At 42.6% G+C, this 19,064-nt stretch overlaps 2 long non-coding RNA genes across 2 annotated transcripts; one reads left to right on the top strand and one right to left on the bottom strand.

Annotated features, from left to right (window-relative positions):
* Positions 1,004-3,133, top strand: LOC109827230. Its single transcript, XR_002243371.1, has 5 exons — positions 1,004-1,651; positions 2,245-2,346; positions 2,444-2,587; positions 2,668-2,722; positions 2,824-3,133. It is a non-coding gene; the product is annotated as an uncharacterized LOC109827230 (long non-coding RNA).
* LOC109827222 lies at positions 4,278-5,920 on the bottom strand. The gene is made up of 2 exons (XR_002243365.1): positions 5,476-5,920; positions 4,278-4,712 (listed from the first exon to the last, which is right to left on the bottom strand). It is a non-coding gene; the product is annotated as an uncharacterized LOC109827222 (long non-coding RNA).

Below are 19,064 nucleotides of genomic sequence, written 5' to 3'. Positions count from 1 at the left end.
AAGAAGAAAATAAATTCAAGAAAAACCAACTTAGTATTTTTGTTGTGGTTAGAATTTAATGGCAGTAATCTTAACTAACGAAGATAAGCATGAAAACAAATTAGTCTCTTCACTAGCATTCAATACTCTTACCTTCTCCCATTTTGCAAAGTAAACACTGAAAATTATCATAACCTTTAGTATTCAATACTCTTACCCTCTCCCATTTCGCAAAGCATGATAATATTTTTTAATGATAATCATATAACAGACTACAGAAGAATCACAATTGGAAACAAAATCAAGAAATTACTTTTAGTATGATGCTATTAGTTCCCTGTATATAAGATTTTTTGTTTTTGCTCTTCAAAATTCTAGCTACTATGGTTTCCTACTTTCCTAATTAGTTCTAACGAGCTTGTTCTTGACTGAAAATAGGTGGCACGCTGCTTTTAGAGCTAAACAGGGTCCTACGCCCAGGTGGTTTCTTTGTGTGGTCAGCTACACCTGTGTATCAGAAACTGAATGAGGATGTCGAGATCTGGGACGGTGATTCCCCCCACCCCCCACCAAAACCAAAACCAAAAGAAAAGACTTCTGTTGATAGCATAATGTATTTTCTTAATTACTATGGATCGAGAGAAGGATGAAGAGGGATTTTTGAAATTTTACCCGGATCTGGGGATGGTCGGCATCGGGGTTGTTGGGGGAGAGAGCGACGGTCGGCGGCGGTCGGGGTTGGCCTCACGAGAGAGAGATCGAAAGGGGGAGTCGGGGTTGGCCTCACGAGACGAAACGAGCGGCGGTGGTTGGGGTTTTCTGGGGAGAGAGATCGAAAGGGGGGGAGGGTTTTCACATCAAGAGAAAGATCGAACGAGAGAGGGCGGATTTGGGGAGAGATCTGGGGAACGAGAGGGGGGCTCTTTTTGGGGAGAGACGCTGTGATAGCTGGGTCACGAGCGCTCTATATATATATATATAGAGGAAACTGTAGGTGAGCTGCCAGTTCACCATCTCTGTGCGCTGTAGGGGTTTTATTGCAAAAAACGTCGCTTTATGACCGTGAAATTTATGCCCGTGACCTCTCTCTCTCCCCCCCAAATCTCAACTCGTGACTTCAAAATTTTCCCCAAATCCCCAAATCCGCTTTCTCCTCCGACGACATCAGCCCTCCTCCGACGACATCAGCCCTCCTCCGGCGAGACTCGTTGCCGCCGTTCCCCAAATCCGCTCACGAGATCTCGAGCCTTCGCCTGCAACAGAGCCGTCGCTTCCCCATATCCGCTCACGAGTTCTCGAGCACTCCTCCAACGACATCAGCTCACAAATCTCGAGCCTTCGAAGGAGGAGGTCGACGAGATCATCCTTCTGAGCCGCCGCTTTCTCGAACGTCGTGCTGCTGATCTCGCCGTCATCATTCTCGTCGTCATCCTCGCTCGGACTCGTCCTCATCCTCCCTCGGTCTCGTCGTCATCACTCAGCTCGTCGTGCTGCTGATCTCGTCGTCGTGCTGCTGATCTCGCCGTCGATCTGGTGTTGATCTCGCCGTCGATCTGGTGCTGATCTCGTCGTCCTAAGCCAGAGTTCGTGAGCCAGATCCGCTCATCCTCCTCCGTCCTCCTCCCTCTGAGCCGACGCGATCTCAAGTTCTACTCCGGCAATCCTCTCTCAGGTGAAATCCCATTCCAATAAAAACCCAATAATAATTTCTGTTAGTTGGATTGAGTTAGTTGTTTGAAACAAGTTCGTCATCATAGTTAATCAAATTTCTGCTTAAATAGATTTTTGTTCTTGGTTCATAGTTAATCAAATTTCTGTTAGTTGTTTACAACAAGTTCGTCATCATAGTTAATCAAATTTCTGCTACAAATAATTATATGAAGTTAAGTAATGATTTGGATAATAACCCTACGAGAATTTATAGTCTATAACAGTGAATTTGCTAAGTTAATCAAATTTCTGCTACAAATAGATTTTGTTCTTGGTTTATATTTATAGTCTATAACAGTGAATTTGCTAATGAAAAATTATCTGCGTGAAAGTTAATCAAATTGTTTATATTTATAGTCTATAACAGTGAATTTGCTAATGAAAAATTATCTGCGTGAAAGTTAATCAAATTTCTGCGTGAAAACAACAAATTAATAAGATAGACTTTGAATGCAAAGTGGGTTTTTGCAACTATTTTTCCCCCAATGAATTAATAAGCTAAGTTTGTATTTCTAACCACAATAGAAATACTAAGTTTGTTTTTCTTGAATTTAGTTTCTTCTTTAGGAGTTCGGAATGGAGTCAGAGAATTCAACTACTGTAGAGTTCAGAATGGGAGAATCAAGTGTTATTGGAAGTGAAATTGCGGCCAATACTGTAAATCATCCTAAACCACTACTTGGAATGAAGTTTAATAGTTATGAAGAAGCTTATAATTATTATAACTCTTATGCATTGTTGATGGACCTACAAGGACTAAAGGTCGTCCACGCAATGCTACTAGAATCCAATCAGGTTTAGAACAAGCACAAGAAAAGAAAGAAAGGAATAAACGTATATGTAGCAGATGTGGTGAACTTGGGCATTATAGAACTAGCTGTAAAGTCAACTTGCCAAGGTACAATTAATATTTTTTCATGAAACTTTTTCTGTTTGATTAAATTCTCGGTAATGATTATTTTGTAATTTGATTTGCAGCTCAATTCTCGGTAATGATTAAATTCTCGGTAATGAAGGGCTTAATATTTTTGAGGTAATGATTTGCAGCATATGTTTACACATATGTGAAGGGCTGAATATAGTTTAATGCGCTCAATTCTCGGTAATGATTAAAATTTCTTCTCTTTTATGCAGCTATCTTGTAAAATCCGAGTGAATAGCATCAATGGTGGGTGGTTGGAACACAGGTTGAGCATTCTCTTTTATGCAGCTATCTTGTAATGTGATTTGAGCTTATATTCAGCTACTTTGGTTGTAACTTTGGAGGTTAAGTCTGTCTTTGATGAAACTCTGTTTGATGTTGTAACTCATGATGTAACTCTATTTGATGCTTGTAGCTTTGCTTTGGCTTATATTCAGCTACTTTGGTTGTAGCTCAATTCTCTTTTATGTAACTATCTTGTAATGTGATTTGAGCTTATATGCAGCTATCTTGTAATGATTATTCAGCTACTTTGGTTGCATAGCTTATATGCAGCTATCTTGTAATGATTATTCAGCTACTTTGGTTGCATCTGTTTCTTGTGATTTGAGCTTATATGATTTGCAGCTCAATCCTGGTGACTTTGGTTGCATCTGTTTCTTGTGATTTGAGCTTATATGATTTGCAGCTCAATCCTGGTGTTTCAGCATGGTTTTAGAAGCATTTTTTATAGCAGTATGGTCAACAAATCCATCATATTTGAGAGCAAATATGTCCTGGTGCATAAATATTCTTTTAACAGGCTTTAGTTATAATCTAATTTGTTCAGATAATTATACAAATAAGAAATAGTTTGCAGTTTAAAAGAATTTGCAGTTCAAATTTGTGGCTAACAAATACCAAATCATTTGCGGTTTAACAGAATTTGCAGTAAAAATTGTGGCTGGTCACAATCTAAAGTTGGCATACACTTCAGAATGAGAGTATGATACTTAAGCTAACTACTTGTATCTCTAGCAAACAGCACGCTAAGACAGGCATAGAGAAACTGGCCAGCATAGAGTCCAACTAATGGTGTTTTAAATTACTTAAGGTCAAGTGTGAATCTCTAGTTGAGAGGATACAATTATAGTTCATATGTCGCCTATTAACAGGCATGCATTAGCATTTAACAACCACCACCAAAGTATGTGGTATTACAGTCAAAGCTACGACAACTGAAGACCCTCAGGAATACATTCATATAACACTACTGTACTGCATACATAAGATCATCTTGGCATTTTTACATTAAACATACACTTCGGTTTTTAAACATACACTTCGGTTTTTAATCCTGGTTCCTTACTCAGGTGTTCTGTGTTCTAACTACAAATATTGATAGTAAACAACTGACCAAATACATGGTTTCGTTGAACATCGGACATTTGACAGTCTCCCCATGAAAAAGATACATGGTTTCAGCCCCACTATTCAATCTTACTTCCACATCAACCAAAATTTCAACTTTAAACTGCATCAAGTAGGACAAAATCAAACATCAATTTCGCCAGCAAACAACAAAAACCATCAAAATGGTCTCACCTGAACGAGTCCAGACTTTGCTGAGTATAAAACAAATTGCTATTCTAATTTGTCTGAAGATACAAATCCAGAACACCTGAAGTTCTCATCAACATACACTTCCACAAAGAAGGATAATACATTCTTACACTCTACTTAGCACAAATCCAATAAAAATACCAAATACAAATCCAAGAAAAATACCAAATAAAAGAGCAAATACAACAAGCTTCAACAAATCCATAATATCAATGTCAATCTTTCTCTTTTCCCGCAATTCTCCACTTGACACGCCTCTTGAAACTTGCGGCCTCACGCTCGACAGCTTTGTCTGAACAAGCCCTGTCTTTGAACCTTCAAACTCCTCTTCATCAGATACCCATTTGAAGAATCCATAATTACTCACTTTCCAATTAGCGCATCCCAAAAACAATCGACCAGGGTTCGTCTTAGTTCCAGATCTAGAGAGTATAGCCCTCCTTCCACAATGACGCAACAGTCCATGACGATTGCTTGAAGATGACTCCATGATTCACGGCTACAGATACAAAAGTTTGCAAATTCATCACAATTGAAAAATAATAATTGGCAAAAAATTGAACTACAAGGGTCTGTCCCTTTTTCTTGTTTGGAATTCTAACCGTGATCAATGACTAACGAAGCGAACATTTCACTTTTCTCACAACAAGTCACAGCATACCCAGTAGAACAAAGTCAAAACTTGGCCCCTTTCAAAAGTTACCAACTTTAACTATCATATAACGTAAATTTTGATCAGCCAGAATCATTACTCTCGGTCCACTTGCTCTCTCTTCACCACTGAATCTTCTCTTTGATAATAGCATGTCTCTCTCCTCTCAATTCAAAAATTTTCACTCTTCTTAGCAATATTTCGTAGTGGAAACTATTACAAGGACTCTGATATTAATAAAAAAATAATAATTTTGTATTTGAAGAATGTGACATGATAATGAACATTTTCGGAAACATATATCAAAGATAAACTTTGCCAGAAACTAATATCTGAGAATGACATTATAGGAACAAAAAAACAACTGACATAGTCCTCGTAATACTTCAGTAACCACCAATGAATTTATGAACCTAGTTATCTAACCACTAACTCAATCCAAAACCCCTACATAATCCATCAAATAATTAAAATAAGCAGATCAATGTGAAGAATACTGGCAGATAAGAGAAAGACCAGGTTTCATAAGAAAAAGACCTAGTTATCAAACAACTAACTCAATCCAACTAACAGAAATTATTATTGGGTTTTTATTGAGATGGGATTTCACCAGAGAGAGGATAGCCGGAGTAGAACTTGAGACCGCGTCGGCTCAGAGGGAGGAGGACGGAGGAGGATGAGCGGATCTGGCTCACGAACTCTGGCTTAGGACGACGAGATCAGCACCAGATCGACGGCGAGATCAACACCAGATCGACGGCGAGATCAGCAGCACGACGACGAGAGTGATGACGACGAGTCCGAGGGAGGATGAGGACGAGTCCGAGGGAGGATGACGACGAGAGTGATGATGGCGAGATCAGCAGCACGACGTTCGAGAAAGCGGCGGCTCAGAGGGCTGATCTCGTCGGAGGAGGATGCACAGATTCGGTGAGAGAGATGAGCAGATTTGGGGAGAGATTGAGAGGATCTGGGGAGAGGGAGGGGGGATTCGGTGAGAGAGATGAGCGGATTTGGGGAGAGATTGAGAGGAAATGTGAGAGAGATGAGCGGATTTGGGGAAATGTAAGGGTCACGAGCTCCTCATTAGTGTCGACATATTTCAAACACTGATGGAGGGTGGAGGGAACTATAAGATTACCGTGGATCCATGGGCGACCCAACAGTAAGTTATAGGAAGTCTCCGCATCGATCACATAGCAGGTGACTTCAGACTTCAGATCTCCGAGTTGACACTTCACCCGGATTTTTCCCAACGGTCGTGACCCGCTTGTGTTGAAACCATAGATAACCGTTCCAGTGGAGGCTAACTTGCTGGCGGGAATTCCGAGGTGGTACATCAAACGAAGTGGCATGATACTAACAGCGGAACCCGGATCGACTTGGATCCGGTTAACCATGCTCGAACCGATATATCCAGTAAAATATAACGGTCTATCATGCTTTGAATTCCTGACTTGCATGTCTTCTTTTGTGAAAGCAATGCAAGGAAATTTGGTGGCTGCCAGATTGCAATGCTGCACTGACGATTCTGGCTCTTCAGGAGCTGGCTTGACCTGAGTTAAGAATACTTCAGAATCAGCCAAAGCTTCTTGTAAAGCTTCTCTGGTTTCTTTTGAGAGGCGCAGCAACTCGTACAATGTGATTCTTGCTGGGATATTAGCCAGCTGAGCCATAACGTCGAAACGATATGGTGCGTTCGAGCTTTCCGGTTTGTCTCGTCCAATCGGTCGACTAAAACGAGACTGCTTCGGAATTTGAACCTCTCTGTGTTGAGGTTCTTTTTCTTTTTGCTTAACAACTTTCTGAGGTTTTTCAGCTGCTACTGGTGGAGTTATGGCTACCCCCAGCTCCGTAAGAGTTTTGGCATTTGGATCTGAGGTTTCCGGATACCTATAATGGTACTCGTTTCCACTTCTTGTAGCAAAAACTTCCTGTTCTCCATCAGAAAGTGATAAAGCTGCTATATCCTCATCGTTCTTCTCGGGAATCGCCGAGGCTCCATAGCAGGACTTCTCCTTTCCCTTGCCTTTTGACTTCTTCTTTGATGTGGGTGTCGTCCACTGTTCATCTTCAAGCAAATCCGGATGAACCCAAAGGATTTCGCCGTTGGGGGCTGTGTGAGATACGAGCCCCTTCTGGCGCTGTCCATGAGGGTCATCGTTGATGGTTTGCATCTTGACCTTTGATACTGGCTCGGCTTGAAACCAGGACAAAGGAACCGATCCGAAGCTAATAGAGACCGCGTTTGCGCCTACCTTCTTCTCCTTTGGCTTCGGTGTCACAATACCAACATCAATCAATGTTTGAATTTTATCCTTTAAAACATAACATGTCTTAGTAGGATGGTGGACCCTTCTGTGATATGCACAATACTTTGGGTCATTGATCTTCGTTGCTTCTTCTTGGTTTGTGACCGGTGGAAGCTTGATCTTGTTGTTCTCTAACAAGTATTTGAAGATGACCGGAACTTCATCATCTTTGAAAGAGTATTCCTTTGGGAATCTGGGCTCAGAATTCTTAAACTGCTTCGAAGGCTGTTGATTCTGGTTTGGCGCCAACTGGAAGGATGATTGTTGCGGTTGTTGCGGTGGCTGTTGTGACGTCTGATGTGCGTCCACAGCGGCTACAGACCCTCTTCCTCTGCCTCGAGGGTTAAAGTTCTGCTTTTGATTTTGATTCTGATTATTAGCTGGTGGCAAACCTCGCTCCAAATTCTTTCTCTTGAGGAAGCGTTCAGCTTGTTCACCTCTTACTTTCATCTCTTTCCAAGTTTTAGAGGGAACAACCCCCACCACTTCTAATACATCCAAGGACAGATTATTATGACATGTTTGCAGAATAAATTCCTCAGTGAGTGGATCTCTGCAGTTCACCGCTTTGTCCCGGAATCGTTTGACAAAGACATCAACCGATTCCCCATCCTTCTGCTTCTCATCCAACAACGTGCCGATCGAGACTTCCGTGTCGTCGTCGAAGAAATTGGTGAGGAATAACTCTTCCATGTCTGCCCAGCTAGTGATACTCCCAGGCTTAAGGCGTCGGTACCAATCGAAGGCAGGCCCGCGAAGGGTTCCTACGAATGACCGGACCATCAGGGCTTCGTTCCCAGATATTGCGCCGAGATGCGACTTGAAATAGATCAAGTGCTGAGTTGGTGAACCCCTGCCATCAAAAGGAGTAAAGTTAATCAAATTAAATTTCTGGGGATAAGGAATCAGGTCCCACTCCCTCGGGTACGGGTATGGGATGCCCGTTTTCTTCACTTCTTGAGCCGTCATCAAAGCGTTGACTTTGCTCTCAAGATCGTGCATCTTCTTGTCCTCTTCCTCGCTTTTCTTCAAATAGATCTGTGGAGGTTGAGTGGCTGACTTGGTCGGATCGCTTCCGGAGTTGTCTTTATCTGGAGGAGGATCGTCAAAGATAGTCTCATCCTCTTCATTACGCCGGCTGGATTCCGCCTTCTGGCTCGACTCCGGTTGGTGTTGCTGAACCTGCAAATCTCGCATCTGCTGCATAGTCAACTCCATTTCGGTTTTGAACTCAGCTCTAATTTCTTCGCGTTGTTTAGCCAACGCTTCTTGCAGCATTTGAGCTAGTTGATCCGGCGTGATCGCGAATGATTCTCTGGCTCGTCCAACACTGGATGCAGTATCGTCCGATGCAATAGCGGAACAAGTATCCGACAATTCTTCATCTGAAGATAAACCCTCGTGCATTCTCCTGTAATCTCGACGTAAGTTGGCTCTTCTTTGTAACCGCGCCATCCTTTGAGAAAGACCCCGCTCAACTCTCCCTCCCGGAGAGAAATCAGGGTCGTAGTTAACTGACTTTTGCTTTCCTTTATTGGTCATGTTGATAGTGACCTCAGGAAGCTCATCTTGTCGGATTACAGATTTCGTTTTGTTGAAACGTCTTGTTTTGGGTCTTGACGCTTCATTGGACAATCTTTGAAATACGGAGACTCTTGTTGAATTATTCTTAGAGCATCCGCATTCTGTCAACACTGCTTTAATGAGTCTCTCGCAAGCGCAATGAGACTCATTTTCTCTGACAACTCTCTTTCTTGAGTTATCTTTCTGATAGTACAGCTCATCATTATTGTGATTCGAGCAACCTATCTTTCGCTTTTGAACTTTGTTAACATGCACAGGACGACTGGTCGTCGCCTCTGAGCGATCCAAAGTTGAATGTTTAAATCCACCCCCTTGCGGGTGTGGAGTTTTCAGAGGTCCTAAACGAGAGTGAACTGGTATTCTCTCGTTTTGGACTTGTGCAGTTCTGACAGGAGGGTGTTTACGACCCCCTGCATATGAAACCATTAATGGTTTATTTGCCGGACATGGTTGTTCCTTGACTGGGGCTTTGCCTCGATCATCAACTGAAGGACCAAGGCGATCTGCCATTGTTATCTTGAACTTGGACAAATCTGGGCTAACCCAGGGTTCTACTGGTGTTGCAGTAGACGGGCCCGGAACAGATGCTTGTGGCGTCTTTGGCATCCAGACTTTACGATTCTTCGGTGGCCTTTCAGTCACCGCCTCTTTCTTGGTTTCTTGCGCTTGTTGACGAAGAGCGCGAGCGTGGGCAGCCTTCGCCTTACGCCTTTGTATCCGTTCTTTAAGGGTTGAACGGGCCCTTTTGACGAGAGTCCATTCCTCCGTCGTAAGCTTTGCAGAAATATGATTATCTTGCCATTGAGGCAACTGGGTCATTTTCTGTTTTCTCGACTCTAGGTCCGCATAGTAATGGACCCCGTCGGTTTGTTGCATGGCCTTAGCCAGTTGTCGAGCACGGCGCTGACGCTGTCTCTGACGAGCCCTCTTCGTCAGCACCGGCGAGCTATTCATCATCGACTCCTTAAGGGATGTGGAGTCGTTTGGAGCAGGTATGTTGCAGATGGGTTCCTTAGCAGCAATTGAGTAGGAACCTTCACCTGCGGCCTCTTTGGGCATTGCAGACTTGAACGTTTTCTTGGAAGACGAAATCTTCCTATATTTGCGAGAGGAGGAAGATTTTGCGGATGAGGACGATAAGTACTCCTCAAACTTCGCCTGATCGAACTCATATTCGATCTCTTCATTGACGATGATCTTGATCGGTTGCGACACCGCGGCCTCGGCAGCGAGGCCGCTGGCTCCCACTGTGGTCGCCAGCTTGTTTGGTTCAAAAGTCGCTGCTGTGGAATTCATTATAACTTTGTTCGATTACAACAAATTCGAAAGAATAATCTTTTTATAAGACTTTTTCTACACAACAAAACAAAAATTACAACTCTTGAGAAACAAACACGAAAATCGTCTATCAATTCTCGTTTTCGTGGGACTTTGCCTGTGCCGGGAACGCTTTGGTTCGTGGACCGCCGATTCACAGATCGTGAAGAGGGGGCTTATGATTCTAACTTCGTTATCGAAGTAGAAATTGAAACGATATCTTATCGAAGTAAGATAGTCGTTCTTCTTAAAATCAAGTCAAAGCTTAATTTCAAGGCGTTGCAAGAAAAGAATCCAAATCTCTGCTCTCTCTGCTCTGGAATGCTCTAACAAATGCTCGATCCTCGTCAGAAGTGACCCTAGGGGGGTATTTATAGCCTCAAGGGTCTGTAACTGCAAAAACTTAACAATCGAAGAAGTCAGTACGGCGAGACAGTGTTTACTGTCTCGCTGGGCGAGACAGCGTTTGCTGTCTCGACCCGCGAGACAGTAAATTTGCTGTCTCGCTCAGTGAGACAGTAAATGCTGTCTCGGAAAATGGCAGTTTCTCGCTGTAACTGTTCTTCCACGTTTCAAACTCCGTTATTTTGGCAGTTATCCACCTGATTTTCGCCCATGATATTTCCCACGTCCCTTGGCAGGTAATGGACACGTGTAGGGCAGTTACAAATGTAGTTTTGACTATTTCAACACTGTCTCGCTGGCGAGACAGCAAAGACTGTCTCGCTGGCGAGACAGTTCATACTTGTTTTGATTTTTTCAAAACAGTATGAAATCCTTTCTTGTGAATTTTTGAGTGATCTTATCTATGCTTGGGATATCTATTAGCATTTTTTGACGCCTACAGACCTATGTGGAGAGATTCCGCAGCATGGCACTGCGATGCCCGTCAGGTATGACCCAATCAACCTTGGTTAAAACTTACAGGCACAACTTGCAGACCCAGCTCCTTGTTCAGATGGGAGTAGCAAAATGTCGCTCCTGGAGACAACTAGTTTCACAAGGAGAACAAGCTGAAGAGATAGTGGCGCGAGTTAAAGCTGAAGAAGTGCCATAATCTAAGCCGCAGCAGCAACGCAATCAGCACAACGCCCAGCGGTCTAAGGGAAAAGAGACTTTAGCAGCTGACTACACGCGAGTACCACCGCCTACTAAGCAAGGCAAGGCGCCAAATCAACAAAGAGCGCCCAAGCAATATTCGTTTAAAGAGGAGCATGTAGATACCTTATTCCAATTGCTTCGAAAGAACAACAAGCTGCAGTTGCCTGAAGTCAGGAAGCCGAATGAAGCAGGGAAGGTGGATGACCCTAACTATTGTCGTTATCACAGATTTCTTAGACATCCTATCAGAAAATGCTATGTCTTCAAAGATATTTTGTAGAATTTGGTAAATGCTAATGTGCTCACTTTGAAACCCGAGCAGAAGACCGTATCCACCAATATGATAGCGGTCCAATTCGGTGACTTCCCCCCAGTAGTAACTGCGAATGGCATCGTTCCCATTCATAAGGGAGAAATACACCTGAAAAATGCTGACTTGCATAGTCAGAAAGACAGGGGGTTGGTACCCCTCACTACCTCAAAAGGGGAAATCATGTGGGTCCATCCTGATCTGTTAGGAGATCAACAATGGACGAACACCTCGTCCAAAAAGAAGGGAGGCAAGGCTAATTCTTCCAACATGATTAGCCCCTCCGTTACTGAAAATGATGACCACCTTAAACCTCTTACTGATTCAGAAAAAGAAAGGATTGCCCTGGCAGCATACCCAGGAGACAACCCTGGCACTCGGTCAGGAAAAGTTTATTTGAGGGATTACAGCCAGAGCACTCAAGAGGTTGAAGAACAGCCCCAAGACGCTGGGGGTTCTGTCCCGAAAAAGCCGGTTGATAAGGGAAAACAAAAGGAACTCCGGTTCAACAAAAATCTCCACCAGGAACCCGGGGAGTCGAGCACTCCCTTCCAATTCAATGTCATGGCACAGTTGGCCAACATACCGGTCAGGATTACTCTATACGAGCTCCTGAGGTTGTCCAAAACTACTAAGGAAGCTATGATCGAAGCCTTAAAGAATACGGAGAGCTTCATCACCCAAGTCACTCCAATTCCCGAAGCTTCTGAAGAACAAACTTATCGGTAATGTCTACAAGCGGCAAAAAGTTTACCCTGCATATCATTCACACAGGAAGACATGCAGGTCAAACACAAGCATGACAGACCTCTGTACTATACGGGGTATATCGGATCCTCCGAAATTAGTCGTGTCCAAGTAGACCCAGGCTCAGCACTCAGCATCATGCCTTATAGGGTCATGCATGTCTTAGGGATTCCTATGCACCGACTGAACACCACCCAGACCACTATCTTCGGATTCAACGCCAACAGCACTCGGCCTCTGGGGAAAATCAAACTCAGGTATCAAATTGGAGATCTCAAGTCCAAAGTGACTTGTTACATCATAGATGCGGACACGTCCTACAATCTTTTGCTAGGACGACCATGGATACATGCAAACCGTATTGTCCCATCTACTCTGCATCAGGTCATGAAGTATGCCAACGACGAGAGGGAAGTCCGAACCTTAATTGTAGAAAAATACCCCTTCTGAGGAGTGGAAAATTTCCATATCGACTCTGTCTTCTATCTGGAGTCCCAGGAGAAAGAAGATGTGGACATCGGTAACGAATCTGATATTGAACCAGATCCTGATGAAGATTGTCCATGGGAGTTAAATTTCAATGTAATGGGTCAGGATGAGAGCAATAATAATGTACCGAGTGAGGGCGAGTGGTGCATTAATGAAGATTTTATTTTGGCGTACTTGTCTGATGTATCCTCTAAAAATAAACAAATAGAGAATGATCCTAATGCAGGTACCAACCCATGGCACGTACTGTGTACAGAGGCATCACTTACCTTGCCAATCCAGTCATCCTTCGCTTCAAATGAAGAAGTAGAAGACACACGGAAGGCTTTCTTCAAAGTCCCATCCAAAAGGAAAGGGCAGAAGCCGATCTGTTTTGGTAAAGTCAAACCTGAATAACTCAAACGAGGAAGTTCAGAGGAAGATGACAGAGTTCCCCAATTCTATTACCACAAACCCAATTCTATACACTTAATGAAACGAATGGGGTATAACTTTAATGAGAAACAAGGTTTGAACTTCGGGAAAGGAAGACGAACACCGATCCGAATGTCTCTCACTCCTGAAGGAAAACCTCCGGATTACTATCAAAAGACAGGAAGGGGCTTGGGTTATGTCACAACTCCCCTTGCCTCGGAAAACGAAATCAGTAATTACCTGCGTCAGGACCATTCATCCGGAACATCTTCTTGGGAATCTGACATCAGTGTCAGACCTTTCTTTAAAAATCTGACTGTGAACATGGTTTCAACTAGTCATCCAGATGAAGACGCAGGGGGTGATGAAGAATTAATCGAATCAACCAATGATCCTTGGATCAAACACCTCAACATCTTATGGGATATGTGCTTCGAACATCGCAAACCACCTACTAAAGATAAAGTGATCCAGGTCAACATGGGAGATGAATCTAACCCCAAGCCTATCTTTATAGCCGAAGACTTATCGTCATCCGAAAAAGAGGATCTTATATCTCTCATCCGAGATTATATAGATGTCTTCGCTTGGAATTATGAAGATATGCCTGGCCTTGACCCGAAGGTTGCCGTGCACCGTCTCAACATCGATCCGGATGCAAAACCCGTTAAACAACAATAACGCAGGTTTCGTCCAGAAATCATGGAATCAATTGAGTCGGAAGTTAAAAAGCTTATAGACTCAGGTTTTGTTAGGGAAGAGCAACATCCGGACTGGATGGCCAACATTGTCCCAGTACCCAAGAAAAATGGTAAGGTCCGTATATGCATCGACTTTCGTGACCTTAACACAGCCTGTCCAAAGGACGAGTTCCCGCTTCCTATCACAGATGTTATGATTGACAATACCTGCAGATATGAAAGGATGTCTTTCATGGACGGATTCTCCGGATATAATCAGATCAAGATGCATCCGGAAGACGAGAAACACACTGCTTTTAGAACACCACTGGGGGTGTATTGCTACACAGTGATGCCCTTCGGCCTGAAAAATGCAGGTGCAACTTATCAACGTGCAATGAACATGATCTTTCACGAACACCTACGAAAGAAGATCGAGTGCTACGTTAATGATATAGCAGTAAAGAACCAATGTAAAGGTGATCATTGTTAGACCCTAGAGGGGGGGTGATTAGGGTCTTATGCTAATCTAATCCGATTTAAATGCCAATTAAAATTAATTAACAACTATATTCTTGCAAGATAGATATACAAGAGTTATGTGCAAGAATAAGCAATATGAACAAAGATAAATATCCTAGCAATGAGATATACTATGAGATATATGCAAGGATATATGAGCTAACACAAGATGATATATCCTATCAAAGAGATATACAATATGATATATGTATAGGATATGTAAACTGACACAAGGGGTAAACAATCTAAACAAGATAGTGGATGATATAGATAATGAGCTAATGACAATGGCGATATAAGATATGAACATAAATATGAATGAACGCCAAAGCACACTCAAACACACAATATGATCACGGAGTTCGGACCTTCCGTCCTACGTCTCCGCTCCCCACTCCCGGGGAGAAATCCACTATCACGACCGGGTTTTCTACGCTCACCCGAATAACGTTTACAACCACACAGTGTCGGTTTTCAACGCTCACCGAACAACGTTCACACTCACCCTCACAATATCGGTTTTCAACGTTCACCGATCAACGTCCGCTCCTCACACTCGGTTTTCTAGTTCACCGAAAACTTCACAACACACTCGGTTTCTAGCTCACCGAAAACCTTACAACACTCACAAAGTAAATACAACAAATTTGTTCTCTACAATAGATGAGAACACAATGTAGCTCACTCTCAATTTGTTACAACTCCCCACAACCCAAATTACACTATGAATGTAAATACAATAAGCTCAATAGGTTGTGTGTGAACAAAGAGAGAAAAACAATATAAACTCAATATAAAATCTAGCTTATGAAATTAAGAACAAAACTTATAAAATGCTAGAATTGAGTTTAAGGAAACTTCTCTATAGATGACAAGAGAGAGGGAGAAGAATGAATGCTCAAACACCAAGGATGATCTCCACTTGCTCTTGTGAAATTGAATTCACAAACTCAAAACACTCAAATGCTTAAAAGCTTATAAACACACTTTAAACAAACTTAAACCCTTGATTAAAACTTTCTCAAACTTGTTTTAAAACTTTTCCATAGTTGATAAACCAAATCACAATAATAAATATGAAACATGTAATTTCATATTTATAAACATGAAAACTAAAACTTGTGTTGTATATATATGTGACTACATATATATACAAGGAAACCAATAAAATGTGTGTGTATAGATAATTGAGCTTAGAGTACTTAACACACATAATATAAATCCTAAACTACATTACCCAAGCAATCTTGATCTTCAATTAAGCTTGACTTGGTACACGTTGCGGATGAAGCTTGAACTTGAATTGTTGTATAGGCTTCAATCCGACATTCCGCCAACCTCCGTTGGATTTCATCGTTGAAGCTCTATTCCATCCATCCTCCAACAACGTTGTTTGTCTACAATGAATAGATAATACAAGCACTAGACAAACAACATTAGTAGTAAATTGTTTGTAAATCATCATCAAAACAAGAAGGCCAACAATCATCTTACAGATCTGAAGAAAAATGTGGGTCACATCAACCAATTAGAATATGACTATCATCATTTTCCTTTGTTTCAATGTGTGAACCTAACAGAAAAAAGGAAAATATTATGAAAAATGATCCGGAGAAAGTGCGTGCCATCCAAGACATGCCACCTCCGAAGAATCTTAAAGAGCTCAGAGGTTTGCAAGGCAGACTGGCCTACATTCGAAGATTCATATCAAATCTTTCAGGGCGTTGCCAACCTTTCTCTAAGCTCATGAAGAAAGGAGTATCCTTTGTCTGGGAAGAAGAGTGTCAAAAAGTATTCGAGGAGATTAAAAGATATCTCACTCAACCGCCAGTTCTCGTGGCCCTAACATCAGGAAAACCATTCCTGTTGCATGTGAGAGCCATGGACCATTCTCTTGGAGCTTTGTTAGCCCAGAACAACGATCAGGGTCAAGAGCAAGCCATCTACTACCTAAGCAGGACTATGATGGGAGCTGAGCACCGATATAATCCGGTCGAAAAAGAATGTCTCGCCTTGGTATTCGCAATTCAAAAGATGCGATATTACCTAGTTGGACAAACAATTCAGGTCATCTCTAAGGTGAACCCCTTGAGAGTTCTGATGACAAAACCATCATCTTTAAATTGCCGACTCGCAAAGTGGGCCATTCTCTTGTCACAATACGACATACAGTTCATGCCTCAAAAGGCGGTCAAGGGTCAAGCACTGGCAGACTTCTTAGCCGATCACCCAGTATCGGGAACGTCTAAGTTGTATGAAGAATTACCTGACGAAGTCGCTGAAGCTTGCGCCACTCAAGAGGCTACGCGAGTGTCGAAGTTATTCTTCGACGGTGCGTCTAGACCAAATCCTCATGGAGCAATTACCGCAGGAGTGGGAGTCGTACTCGTTTCCCCGAACGGTCATGTGATCCCAAGAGGATTTTTATTGATCGAACCCTGCACCAACAATGTGGCGGAGTACAACGCTCTGTTATTAGGAATGCAATTTGCTGAAGAACTCGAGATTTGGCATCTCGAGGCTTACGGTGACTCTCAGCTCATCGTAAATCAAGTCCGAGGGGAATACGAAGTACGTCATGAGGATATGATCCCGTATTACTTCGCAGTGCTAAAGCAAGCTCAAAAGTTCGAAGAATTCTTTATCGAATATGTACCACGGGCTCAGAATGCTTATGCAGATGCTTTAGCCTCCTTGGCAACTTCATTAGCATTGCCGCCAGAGGCTGAAACAATGATTCCAGTCGTAGGACGCAAATTATACTTTTTTCAAGATTCCTATGGAGGAAAAGCCAGACAAGACATCGACAGGAGAAGTCTGTACAACCTCTATGGAGTTTCAAGATTCCTATGGAGGAAAAGCCAGACAAGACATCGACAGGAGAAGTCTGTACAACCTCTATGGAGTTTGAATCCAGGGATTGGCGATTCCCGTACATCGACTATGCCATATATGGAATTCTGCCCGATGACCCTAAGGAAGAGGCCTCTATCAAACAAAAGGCCCTCCAATTCTATTACGATGCAGTCTCTCAAGTCCTGTATCGTAAGTCACATGATGGAGTTTTGCTTCGATGCCTCTCTCGAAAGGAAGCAAAAGAGGCCCTCAAAGAAGCTCACGAAGGAATGTGTGGGGCTCATCAGCCCGGAGCTAAATTAGGGGATCGCCTCCGACGAATCGGCTATTATTGGCCAAAGATGTTCTTAGATGCGGTTGACTACGCTAAACGTTGTCACGCATGCCAAATTCATGGGGACTTCATCCATCAAGCTCCTGGGAACTTACACCCCACATCGGCGTCATGGCCCTTCGAAATGTAGGGTATGGATATCGTGGGACCGATCTCCCCTCCGATGTCCAAAGGACACCGGTTTATTCTAGCTGTGACCGACTATTTCTCCAAATGGGCGGAGGCGATTCCGTTGAAAGAAGTCAAGACTTCAAATGTAATCAAGTTCATCAAGCATCATGTCATCTACCGTTTTGGAGTCCCAAGGCGAATAGTGCACGACAACGGACACAATTTGTTAGCTTTGGATTTCAGAGATTTTGTGATAAATTCAGGATCCAAAGCGTTGCCTCTACAGCGTATTATCCGCCGGCCAACGGCCTCGCAGAAGCTTTTAACAAAACCATCGTGAAGCTTCTCAAAAAGTTGGTTTCCAAGAGCCGACGTGATTGGGATGAAAGACTCGGAGAATGTTTGTGGGCCTACCGCACAACGGTAAGGACCCCTACAAGAGCTACACCATTCTCTTTGGTATACGGCTGCGAGGCTGTATTACTATTGGAAATCCAAATCCCTTCTCTGAGAGTTGCTATTACAACTGGACTAACAGAAGAAGAAAAGCATCAACAACGTCTGCAAGAACTTGAAGCCTTAAACGACAAATGACTTCAAGCTCAGCAACAGATTGAGTTATATCAAGCCCGTATTTCCAAAGCCTACAACAAAAAGGTTAAGGAACGGATTTTCAAGAAAGGCGATTTAGTTTGGCTAACAGACGACCCATGATGATGACACACAAAACCAAAGGGAAGTTCAATCCTAAATGGGAAGGGCCCTTCGTAATAGAATCGGTCTATTCAAACGGAACGTATCGCCTCATCAATCAAAAAGGAGATAGGCTCATGATGTCAATTAATGGGAAGTTCCTTAAGAGATACTTCCCATAAATCATGTAGCCCCCCAAACCCTAGCTAAATCAGGCTGGGGGATGCTTATTTATAGTGTAATTCTGTCTTATATGTCGTCATGTTAACACTACACCTCTGATGATTAAAATTTTCTGGAATTATTCTAAATGGTAATAAAGAGAATTTCGATGGCATTTGCATTATTTTTCATTGTCCTGAACTAGATTTCAACAAAAGAGATGATGAAAGCCAAAATGATATCATTTTCATTCAATATTGTTAATTTGAATACAAAATGAAGACAATCGAAATGAAAATGATACAAACTTATTCCCTCCGCTAAAAGCAATTCAAATTCCTAGCGTTGGGGCCCATCAGCCTAAAAGACTTGAGCTTAGACTTCAAAGCCAATATTTTCTCCTCATGAGCCTTCTTGACTTCTTCTGTTATCTTGCTCTTGAGCTCCTCTTTATTGGGTGCTGCTTCTGCAATTTCTCGCCTAATCTTGTCGGCGGCAACAAGTTCATCGCAATAGCCTTTGAGAAGTCCGTCACAGTAAGTAGCTAACCCTTTTAGAACTTCCATG

Source organism: Asparagus officinalis, chromosome 1, assembly GCF_001876935.1.
Source record: "Asparagus officinalis chromosome 1, Aspof.V1, whole genome shotgun sequence".
Taxonomy (NCBI): Eukaryota; Viridiplantae; Streptophyta; class Magnoliopsida; order Asparagales; family Asparagaceae; genus Asparagus; species Asparagus officinalis.
This window is presented reverse-complemented; position numbering and strand designations above follow the sequence as displayed.